This window comes from Poecilia latipinna, unplaced genomic scaffold, assembly GCF_001443285.1.
Source record: "Poecilia latipinna isolate Pla-1442-1.1 unplaced genomic scaffold, P_latipinna-1.0 Scaffold787, whole genome shotgun sequence".
Taxonomy (NCBI): Eukaryota; Metazoa; Chordata; class Actinopteri; order Cyprinodontiformes; family Poeciliidae; genus Poecilia; species Poecilia latipinna.
The window spans coordinates 368,078-380,357 of record NW_015113403.1 but is presented as its reverse complement, the minus strand read 5'-3'; the positions used below and the strand labels follow the sequence as shown (position 1 = coordinate 380,357).

The 12,280-nt window shown below is 39.7% G+C and overlaps 1 long non-coding RNA gene across 1 annotated transcript; it reads right to left on the bottom strand.

Annotated features, from left to right (window-relative positions):
• Positions 1 to 235: 235 nt before the first annotated feature.
• LOC106956087 (uncharacterized) lies at positions 236 to 11,797 on the bottom strand. The gene is made up of 2 exons (XR_001426717.1): positions 11,401 to 11,797; positions 236 to 2,607 (listed from the first exon to the last, which is right to left on the bottom strand). It is a non-coding gene; the product is annotated as an uncharacterized LOC106956087 (long non-coding RNA).
• Positions 11,798 to 12,280: the final 483 nt, after the last annotated feature.

The window sequence follows — 12,280 nt, the reverse complement described above, 5'->3', positions numbered from 1 at the left end:
AACACGGCAAGCAGCTGCCGGCTTCTTCCTCACAGATCACTTAAAAAAGGCGGCGTGAAACCTTCAGGGCTCATGCAGACATCGTTTACAGTAATCATCCGGAAGCTTTTACAGCAGTAATATTTTTATTATAGTTAGGATGAACTTTAAAGATAAAGGTGAAGTTGTGAACGGTGACAACTTCACACTTTTTCCTGAGTGTATAAGTGATGCACATATGTGGCTAAAAAATTAAAAATAAATCCAAGTAATGTTTTGGAATTTGTTTATGAGAACAAAAGTTATCATAACAGAAAAAGTTTCATCTGAATATGAAACTTTTCATAAAACAATAGAAGCAGCAGGATCTGACAAGAAGTGACAGAATAGGAAGCTTATATTCTTGGGAGGTGATTAGTGCCATGAAAATCAGGTGTAATTAAATATTGTTCTGTGGCTGAGTGGGGAAAATTATTGTTACAACAGCAAACAAACACACAATGTATATAGAGGGGTGAGTGAAAATAACACTCAAACGCCAATAAAATTAAACATGAGAATGATTTGAAATCCTAAACCAAAGCTAACGCAGAAATAGGAAAACAAGACATTTACTGACGTGGCATGACTGAAAGAATTAAATTAACCAAATTAATCATAAACTACAACCAATTCAGAGCAACACATAAGAATCCAAAAGCAGTGTTTTGTGGGACACCCACCTGTTTGACAACCTGGAGACAAATCAAAGCTGTGGATTAAAAGAGTTTAGTATGAAAGAGAAGCCACCTTCTGTCATCTAACTAATTTCAACAGCGCTGATAACATTTCAGCTTTCTTGGATTTTTTCTCAGGCAGGAAAGCAGGCCAAAAAAAAAAGAGTACAACATGTTTTCAGAAGTGCTGGCAGCACTCATGTCACCGTCTCTGTGTCCATGGACACTTGCTTCTGCCTGCACTTCAGAATGTTAGTACAAGTGCAGTAGCATTAAGACTGCACACAGTTGTCCTCTATTTATGTTCTGGTGATGCTGTGCACTTAAAAGCTTTGCACTTTAGTCCACATTGTACAAACCTTTTCTCATGGCTCTGTAAGGGTGAGCCTCTTAACCGCTGTTGGCTTCTTTGCTGACATCAGACCAGAGGAGAAGCAGAGGTACTCGTCACGGGAAACGTCGCATCCATGGGCGATGAAAAGACAAAGTCAGGGTTGGAGGTGTTGCACGATGAGCTGGTTTGCTCGACGGTTATCCCCAACCTGCGCGTCTGTTCACAGAGGGCAGTTTACGTTCGGAAAATTTATGCACCATTTGTGTTGGGGAGAATTCAGACTCTCAGGTGCATTTAGAGGCTCCAGCAAACCCGACAAGGTCAGAAAACTAATTTTTGTTTTGCTATATTTTTGCTTTATTGTTTCCGTCTGCAGCTTCATATTTTACCAATCTGGTTGGGGAATTTCAACACATAATTCTCAATGAGGTTGTGCCTGAAAATCAACACTGACTGTGAGTAGCTGAAATGTGGAGTAGGAAAATGTGACTACTTCACAATAAAATAAATGTTTTTTCAATGGTTTTGGTTTGTAATCTCTCACATTCACTAAACGCTGAGAGGTATAAAGTTAAAAGCAGGAGTTTACATTAGAGGTATGTGATACTGAATATTTTGACGTCAATCCGATAAATACAAGGCCTGTATCGCTGATACTAATACAGATACTTATAATTTAAGTGTGACATATCTTCAAATATCTCACCATTAGCTGTTTTTCTGACTAAATTCCTGTGAATTATTTAGTTAAAACCTGGGACAGAATTTAGATAAAGTTTACAGGTGTCTACAAAGTCATTTAATAACATAATAAACTGAAACAATAGGAAAGCAAAACAAATTTGTGTGCACTGTTTTCAAAATAAAGCACAAAAAATATTATTTGTGAGTAAATTAATGGCAAATTTCAAGAGGGAATCTGAAACTAAAGTATTGATTTTATTGTGCTAGTATTTATCGGATACTGATACCGACTTGCTATCGATATTATCGATATTGTGGATTGAGCCACCCACAACTAGCTTACAGACATCAAATAAAAAGACAAAACCTTTTATTTTCTCACTGTCTGAAACTAAATAAGACCAAATTTTTATTGCTTTAGGCCAGTTAGAATTACCCAAATTATTCCTATGTGCTAAATAATAATAAGAGAAAGAATATGTGAGAGATTTATTCATTAGTGTCTTCAAAGTCAGACATGCATTTTCTCAGTGTTTGCTAGCACTGACTTGAATTCAAACGGTTTGGGGTATCCTCCCACAATCTTACAAGGATAAAGGAAAGAAAAATGCTAAGTTTTCTCTTCAGACTCAATTGACGAAAGCTAACAGATGAGATTTCCAAAATTTCCACTTAAAATTATTATTCAGCTACTGCTAGGTAATTGGCTGCTAAAACCTTTTTCCAACAACAAGGGTTCATCAGGCTATCTCTGAAGTCCAGCTTCCTTCTCTCTGCATGTTACAGGAACCTTTGACTCACTGATGACATCAATCAGGATCCGAGTGCCGTCAGAAACGTGGCACGTCGCTCTGGGTGTCAGAGGTCGGCAGGGAAGAATCAGTGAGTACCGTCCTGTATCAGAAACAAACAGATCGAGGGTCAGGACCGTCAGCTCCAGAGACGTGACTGTGACGACAGTTTATGGGCTCCGAGGATGTGAGGGGAATAAATCAGCCCTGTTTGTCATGACCCATGGCTGGGTTTTTTTTTTTTTTTTTTGGTGACCATCTACGTGTTCAGTTTCATTTTCTGTGTTGATTATTGTTAATAGGTTTTTGCCAAATGAGTTCATTTCTTTGTGCTTGGTTTAGTTATTGTGTGCTGTTCTTTGTGTGTTTTACGTGGATCATTAGCTGCGTTTCCAGGACAAATGTGTGCAAAATTTTGTTGATACTCCCCTAATGTTGAAAAAAGAAATCGTAACTGCATTGTTTCCTTTCCATAAGAAACGCAATTAAAATCACACATGAATAAGTCATGAAAAAACATGCTCCTCCTTCCACATCCTGACGTCTTCTTCGTCTTTTACATCGGTTGTAACATCTGGTTGTAACATGATCACGTGACTCGTTTTTCAATTGCAGTTCTGCGAAAAACACTAAATTCGATGCAGCCAAAAAATCACCCCATCCGACTAAAAAAACCGTCTTACTGAAAACGGGTTATTTTATTTTTTATTTTATTTCAGAATTGACAAGTTTCCAATAATTGAATTTATTTTTGTAATTCCAAGCAATTTTACTGCCAGATGAACAGCTGCTTGAGTTGGTCTTCTTCCCATTGGTTTGCAGATCATTTTGTACCCAAGTTGAGCTCTTTTTAATGTCACTGTCCAGTATGAATATGTTCTGTCTTTTTTTCCTGGTTCTTGCCTCTTGTATACATTTTGAAGCATTTCAAACATCTGACGTAACATTTGCATCTCTTACAATTACATTTGAAATCTGTAATTGGGATTCGAACTACCGCATTCTGGTTTCGGTCGAATTATTCACGATGCTACTGGAGTTTTGTGGTTCCCGTTCATCAAAGTTCCTCTTGTCGTGGCGATCCCATCAGCGAATCGGAATTCGCTTGCGGCAACGAAAATGATCGTTACCCCGTGCTCGCTATCCATCAGTAAAGTCAGCAGAGCAACAGTTTTGGTCCGAATCCACGGAAAGAAAAGAGAGAAAGAGAGAGAAAAAAAACATCAGTTGTAATTAGGGGCTACATCAGCTTGGGGTTGTATGTTTTCTTCCTCACATGGGAACCCGGCGGTACACGGTCAAATCCTGAGGCTTCAGTCACAGACGAAGCTAAAGTGCAGCTGCCACTGTGGATTAGACCTGAAGGGAAAAAGGCACATCCTGGGTGGTAATGCTCTTGTGGTTTGGTTGCAGCTTTGAGATGGGCTGCCGTCAGTATCCTGGATGTTGTTCAGAGGGCTGCGCAGTTTGAGGTCCACTTTGAAGTCTGGGTGTGGGAAAAGCCACGATAGGCAGCGTTCCGGTCAGTATAGGCAGGGGCTATTACATGGAAAACAGGGTGTTTGCACTTGTTGGTCCTGAATGCTTCATGTCACAAGCACATATACAGAGGAAGTAGCACATAGTCGTTTCATATAGTTCATTAAAAGAGGCAGGGATGTTTTATGTGATGGATTCCTGAAGGAAGGTCACGGAATTAGGGTTAAATGATAGAGCGGTGTGATGAGACCGAAACGTCCCGCTATAATAAAATGCTGAAAATATTTCTGCTTGGCCAACCCAAACATTAACAACATGGAGCCGACGATGATATCCAAGTGCATCCCTGTTCCCCCCTCCCCTTGCAGAGGTAAATGCTTCAGAGTAAATCTTTTAAACATGGTGGGATTTGTGCGGGTCAGCGTCCGTGCTGGCAGGACTGTGATTACGGCCGACCCGAGTGAATATTTGACATGGCAGAAATGGAAATTAAGGATGTGAGGAGGATAAAACGCGAAACCAACAGACGTGTAATTAGATGAGTGCCGCGGCTTTTTTAGGCCGTAGTGTCTTGTAAGCGCTGAAGTCACATGAGGACGTGCACGGTTCTGGTGGAGGGGGATGATTACATATGGAAAAAAATAAATAAAATTAAAAAGAGACGTGTACAGGTGATGACTTCAGTTGATTTCTGTGAGGATTAATAGCCAGAGGAAGTCCAGGAAAATCAATGGAGAATAAAACACTGTCCTATATCTTTCTGCAATTGATCAGCAGGCAGAAATTCTCCTTCAGGGTACAGAAGCAGGAAGCAGCGACGCGTTTTGGCGGCCATCAGTGAGTAATAACAATGAGAATCAGGCTATATGAGGGTATTGTATGTCTACGGGAAAAAAATGTCAAAAAACCGGGGTCCAATTTTAAAAGTGGTGCAACAGAGAGATCTGATATGTAGACCAATATTAGCTTGATCGCTTGACAAAAACAAAAACCGGGATCCTGCAGGCTCATGCAGATTTATGGTTAAACAAACAAAAAAAAAATTGCTGACATGTTATTGCAACTATAAATCAGAATAAACTGCAATTTTATTGTTGATGTGATTGGAATGGCTATGTTATGTAGATAACTGCATATTGGCTCTAAAAATAATTAACCCAGACAGAGAGACGAATCAAAAATGAAGCCTTGAATTAATTTTTTTATAACTGGGCAGCTAATATTTAATCCAGTTCAATTCAGTTCACAACAAATGTCATCTCTAGACAATTTCCATAAAGGTCAAGTCAATTCAATTCAATCATGAACACAGAGTCAAAGTCAATAGTATGCATTCCAATACGACACCAGCTACCAAACAATACAGTCAGGTTCAATTTGTTGTCCTAATTGGTTAAAGCATTTCTATCTAAAGACGCCCAGTAGACCGCACTGAGCGACTGATAGTGGAGAGTCAGCTGCGTCAAGTTGTTGACTTTGCAGCAATCCCTCATAATGACAGCGGAAAAGTAAACTTCCCCTTTAACAGAAAGAAAAGTCCACAAAGAACCCGACTCCGTGTGAGCGTCCGTCTACCATGACAGGCAGGGGCTTTGAGACAACTGAGTGTATAAAAAAAAAGAAACAGTGATTTTTTTGTTAAATAAATATCTTCTCTTTAAATTACTGGTCACAATTCAGTGAGAATAAAATCCTTTAATCTTTATGGATTGCATTCAGTCGTGCAAAACGCCTGGTTGGACCTAGCTCCGCCTTTAAGGCAAAGCTCCGCCTCACAGAGCAGCTCCTCCTGACACTCAATCAGTTCCTTCAGACTAGTCAGCAGCGATTAGTGAACATCTTCCCATCTGCTGAGTCCATCATAGGAGCTACTTCACAGTACAACGCTGGTAAAAAAAAAAAAAAAAAAAAAGTTTTTAAAGGGTCAAAGAGGAACGATGTGATGACTTCCTGAACTCAGAGTTTCAGAAAGAGCAGGAGTTTTTAAAGACACAGAGGCCCAATTTCAAAGTGTTAAATTAGAAAGTCAAATTTCTTCTCAGTCATATTTTATATTTATAGCATTTCTATAACAACTGAAGCCAAAGTCATTTGATTGTACTATAAAATGCCAATATGTGCCTGGAAAACACACTGCCCCTTCAAATCTTTAGTGAACCCAGTGATACAAAAGTCCCACTGGTTGTGGATTTGGACCAGCAAACACTTGTAATGTCTCACTTTACAGCACCTCATCATCCATCCATTTACCCTCACTTGGAAGGTATTTTTTATATTTTGCACACAGCAAACATTTCCCACTATAAAGGTATTTCTAAACAGAACAAAGTGGCATCAGTTAATTAGCTGTACGAAACAGTGAAAATGAGGACGTGAAGATAAGGTTCGGATTAGCGATACCAAGACACAATCCTTTAATCTTGCTCTCAGTGTCTTTGCTATAATACAGTGAGCCAGATGACATAAATATTGCACTATTTAATGAAGTGCTTAAGAGTTTCCTGCATGGACTCTAGTGTAGTGAATCGAGTGTGCTGAACCTGAAGTACAGCCTTCCATGAACTCGGTGTTAACAAATGCATAAAGATTGATTTAACTGTCTAACCCGATGAGGAATAACATCAGGCTTTTTAAATCTGAACTACGTTCATAAACACAACTTGCTCTCCCTCGGAGCTGGAAACCGAGAGGACATGAGATCCGTTACAAGAGCCTAAACAAAGCTGCTTTATTCTGGAGATATAGCAGCTCTGTTTGACACAAACGAGGAGTGCTTCACTGAGTTGTGTGTCCCTTTCAGGTCATATTGGGATTGTGTTTCTCTGAGACATTCCACGAAGACCTGAAGATAAGGTTTGGATTAGCGGCTTCCTCTTCTTCAACAGCGGTATTATTTTGAGAGTCTTTATTTAGCAGAATGAGGGCAAATACATTTGTCAGTTGTAAATTCTGGCTAGTGCCTTTCTGCTTCACTCTCACGTTAACGTTATCGGTTTCAAACTACAGTGGACCTCAGTTCAGTATTCCCACATTCAGCTATTCGTGGATATTTCTGTGGAACGTACCAAAAAATTTAATTAGTCACAGATTTTTTTTGTTTGGAGAGCATGTGTAAAACATTCAAAATGAAATGCAACTTGTGAAGTTGAGATACTTTGGCACAATGCTGCTTGACATGCTATTAGCTGGTGTTTACAAAGCAGCCAATCCGGGAGCACCTTTCATTGTTCTTAATAATCATTGGCGGTACCCAAAAGAGTGGCGAAAGTTAGCTTCTGCGGTACTGCCAAGGTGGTTTCCACTGTAGATATTACTATATATTCAACTATTAAAACAGGTATTGTTTTTAGAGGAGATCTCAAGTACTACTTATGGGGAGTAAACTCTAACCCACATGGATACTGGAGGTCCTCTGTAAACAAACACGATACAGCAATGAATATTGTTGAAGATACTTTCAGTTCTCTATGTCGTCAACTGTATTTTTCTTTCAAATTTTCTTCAATTTTTTCCATACAAGAGATTTCTTCAACAATTTGAGTCCATTGGTTAGAGCTGATAGGTCCCGTTTCCTTATTTATTCTTTTTTTTTCAGTTCACTGAAATTTAGCAAGATATTCATCTCTTCCTTGTATATATCCATTTTCTACACTTGCTTGACCATTCAAAGTCACGGTTGGGTTGCTGCCTGTCTCCAGTAGTCATTGGGCGATAGGAAAGGTTCACACTGTCCAGTGTCACCGGACTCCCTAATACATATTCATCTGAAAAATTACCAAGATACATAAAGGAAGCATTCAAAAGCCGATTATACCAAGATTCTTTCCTAATTCATTGTTTATGTTTTACCAAAAAGGTCTTAGACTTCTCCTAGATACGTGATCCAGCTGTTGCCTCCCAATATGGATTTTTTTCAAGCTTCTTGCTGTGCATGTGTGACTTAGTTTCCTCAAACAGCCCAAAAACATGCATGCTAACTCACCTGGATGTCCTAAAGCTTTAGTGTGGACATATAATGTTGTGCTACACTGTAACAGACTGCCGATCAGTATGGGTGTACTCTACCCCGCAACTGCTGACCATTAAAGAGACAAACCACAACTTTGAAGAAGGTTACATTTTATTAAAAAATTAATGGTTTAATAGTCAAGCCCGATCTGCAACCAGGTTTATAAATTCACATTTACAATTTGTCCTTTTTCTTACATTCATGCTGCATTTGAGGCCTTAAATCTGCTAACTTCACTTTTCTCTAGATTGCTAGTTTTTTGTTTGTTTGTTGTTGTTTTTTTTGAGTCACATCTGCTTGTTGTTAAGCTGGATTAAAGATTCTGTATGGAGAAACAGAGCTGGAGTTCTGCTTCATTCATACTGCAGAACACACCCCGAGGTGTCACAGAGGTCTAATTGGCTGGGATGTGATAGTATAAACTTTGAGTATTTAACCTCTGCTTTTCTTACCTAGAGTAAGCTGTGCAGTCGTTGAGTCTCTCCCTGGTTCTGTGGTCACAACCACAACAGGACTGTGTATATGTCTATGCACAGCATATTGTGGTTCAATATGTAAGGGGATTTGCTCTATAAACAAAAGTCGGCATCTGAGTCAGCGGATGAAAAGTGAGTTTGTCATTAGAGAGTGAGTGGATTTAGAAAAAAATAAAAATAAAAAGACCAAAGTGAGTTTTGTTCAAATTACCCAGTGTGTTTACTCCAACACATCTGGGACACACTTCTCTTTGCCAAAGGAGTAGAAGACAATAAGACACAGCTTGGTATGAAACAATCCTTCAAGCGTTACACTTGTGGAGTCAATAATTTAGTAAATGCCACAGTTTGGGCCAAATGGAGATGAATTGATCACGAGTAAGCGACTGAAAAAAAAAATACATAGCTAAAAGCTAAACGGTTGTATAATTTTGTCAGGGAATAATGTGATCAGCGTCTTTCACGAACGTCTGAAACCGTGCTCCTTTCTTCCCAACCGCATGCACACGATAAAAATGAAACTTTCTGCTGGAAATGTCACATTTGTTCAAATTCAGCATAAATAATTAGCATGCAGTTATACGGCTGCACTGACATCCTGTCTGTAAACATCATGGTCAAAAAAACACCAGTCCAACCCACGCGGGGAACTAGCCAAACTTTGCGCCAAGAATGCTGACACAGCTCGTTCTTTGGGTATACAAGGATTGGAAAGCCCTTAAAAGTAAACCAAAAACACATAAACTCTCGCAGCACCTCCAATAAAACAACACCAAAACTCCCGGGACAACCAGGCAAGTCTGCATGGGTAAGATCTGGACCACTGTTGAAGATCAAGATTTGATCAGACTCTCCTTTCCAACACCCTAGAGCAAGTTTTGCTTGATAATTAGAACAAATATTCTGGTCAGCATTCTTAGAAAATGGTAGCACCACTTTGGTTTGGCACTCCACAGCTGTACCTGCTTTTCACAAGACATTAAAGGGGTAGTAATAAGTAAAAATCGACTGTTTTGAGCTTTACATCATGTTACAAAGTTATTTCTTCATCTCCTAATCTCCCATGGTACAACTGTGCAAAACACTTGAAGCGACTGAGCACCGCCTTCGAGGACGAAGCTCCTCCTCTGAGTTGCAGTTTCTGAGCTTCCACCTCACAGAGCGGCCCTTCCTTACGACTCCCCCACTGAGCTCCTTCAGACTAGCCAGCAGCAATTAGCAAACACTTGGTAGAACTGTGGATTTGCTGAGCTCATCATATGAGCTACTTCTCAGTGCAAAGCTGCTAAAACCATTGTTGAAGGGTTAGCAGAAGAGCGATGTTGTGACGACTTCTTGAAAACAGAGCTTTCAGAAAGAGCAGGAGTTCTTAAACTTCTGCTCCTGAAGCCCAATTTGAAGGCGTTCAATTATGAAGTCAAATTACTTTTATGTCAAATTTGACATATGCAGGACTTTTTATAACAACTGAAGGTAACATAGCTACTTAATTGTGTTATAAAATGGCACTGGAAAATGTTTCTGGAAAATACATCGTCACCTTCCTAAAATAATGAGACAATAAGGTGGCCTAAGTCTTTTTTTTTTTTTTTTTGCCTAAATCGTATTTTAATAATAATAAAAAAAGAGGTGGTGATTTGTTTGGTTTAGGCCATTATTTTAGAAAAGTGTCAACATAATGCTGCCCCTTTTTAACTATAAAAGTTATGTCAGCCAAGTAAACGCCACATTGTCCAGAATGCTCAGTATCTCGGGTCACTTTCATCCGACTCACTTGACATGTACAGAAACATATATGTCAAGTGAGTCATGAAAAGAGACACGGCAACGATAAGTAAAAGGAAATTAGTGCTCATTGAAAATATGAGTTTTCCATCATCTTACACTGAACAGTGTTTTCTGATATTTTTTTTTTTTTATCTAACAGTGAAATCTAACCTCTCGTATGTCGGATAGCCTTTTCTCCAAGACTCCCGTCCCGTTTTGGCAAATTCTAACTGATACGAAATAATTCCTCTAAATTATAATATGCTATAAATGCAGCCTGCGACAGCTCATTCATTTCGGGGACCGCAGACAACTGCAAGTTTAGAGGCTTGGATCCAAGTTTGTTTTCTCTGGGAGGATTTTTTATTTATTTATTTTTTTTAAGTCTCCGCGGGGGAGTCGGGTTAAGCGTCTGTCGGCTTTGCCCACAACTTCCTGTTCAATCCTGCCTCTGTGAAGGCGGAAACCCAAAACCAGCCATCAGTGCGAAGACACAGCTTGTTCTTATCAACACCGGCGCAGGGAGATTTACACCGTTTGTTTTCAGACTGCCTACTATTAAGCCTTAAATCACCCGTGTCCCCGTATGATTAGGGGGGAACAAACACCTCGTGTTAATGACAAGCAGCGAGACCATTCATCACTTCTGGAATGATTTGTTGTTATTGATGCATTAAATGTGGCAAGAACAACAACAAAAAAAAACATTAAGTAAATTCTTAATGAGCCTCTGGCCAGACTTATTAATAACTCGCTTCGCTAGAGTTTGGGCACTCTCATTCAAAAAAGAAGCGCAATCTTTTCCTTTTTCTGCTCTGAGTAGATTCCACAACAGGCACTTTGATCAAATCTACCCTCGCATGGCGCTTTGAAGACCTTGTCTCCTGCAGGCAGAGATTGCTGCCTCAATTGTTCTTGCTTGGTGATTTAAATAAAGAGAGTCTCCAAAGCCACACGGCTCTAAATATGTATTTCTACTGTTCTAATTAGAGAGTGTCTCTGGAGCGGGCACCGAGCCCAGGATGAGGGATGGCTAAATATACCAAAACAAAAACAAAACTTCCAAATGGAAAATTATAAACATTTAGACAGAGCTGTGGACAAAAATTGAAAATATAGCTGGTAAGGTGACTTTTGTGTGTGTGTGTCTGTGTGTTTGTTTTACTGGAGGAGAAGCAGGGCAGAGACAGGAGGCTGTGGTGCGGCTGCACACTTTGAGAACGGCGAGCGTGGAGCACAAAGTTATTGGGGAGAAAAGCACACAGGAAAAAAAAAAGAAAATAAAAGAAAACTTCAGCAGAGGATCCTCATTCCAAAATGGGTTCATCTGGTTTGATGTGAACCTTGATCTAATTAATGTGCTTTCAGTCGTTGACAGAAGCAGTGATCAGTCAATAAAACATCGTCAGTTTTTCTTATGTAATAAAAACAGAAACCCAACATTTCTCCCTAATGGCCACTTTATTAGCTTCTACTGTTCAAATTGACTGCACAAATAGTAAATCAGCCAATCACATGGCAGCAAATAGGGGTGCACCAATTGCAGTTTTCTGGCCGATCGCTAATTACCAAGCTTTTAAAAAGCTTAACCTTCTGATTCCGATTTTGGCCGATACCCTTTTCTTTTTTGTCTGAAATGTTGCTCAATATAGCAAGACAGTTGTTTGGCATCAGTGGGGTCACTGTTGCTAACTGTAAATGTGCAGACATAACTTGGTGGGCCGGTCTGTCAGTCAAACCTTTCTCACCGGAGAGCAAAAGAGGACAGTGTTTGATTCATTCACATTTGCCAAGCTAGATAAGACCGGTGGATAAGATCGGCTTCATATGTAAAAGTCGCCCGATTACCGATCTCCCAAAATGAAGGAAATCGGCGACGATAAACTGGTGCACCTCTAGCGAGTGGCAACTCCATGCTCGATGAGGTGAAGACAAATAAATTTCAGGATGAGAAAAGTGACCAAGTGTTGCAGAGTGACATGTCAGTAGCTCTAATAAGCGCTTGGTACAACACAGGTGTCACCATTGTTGGGCTCACAGTGCAG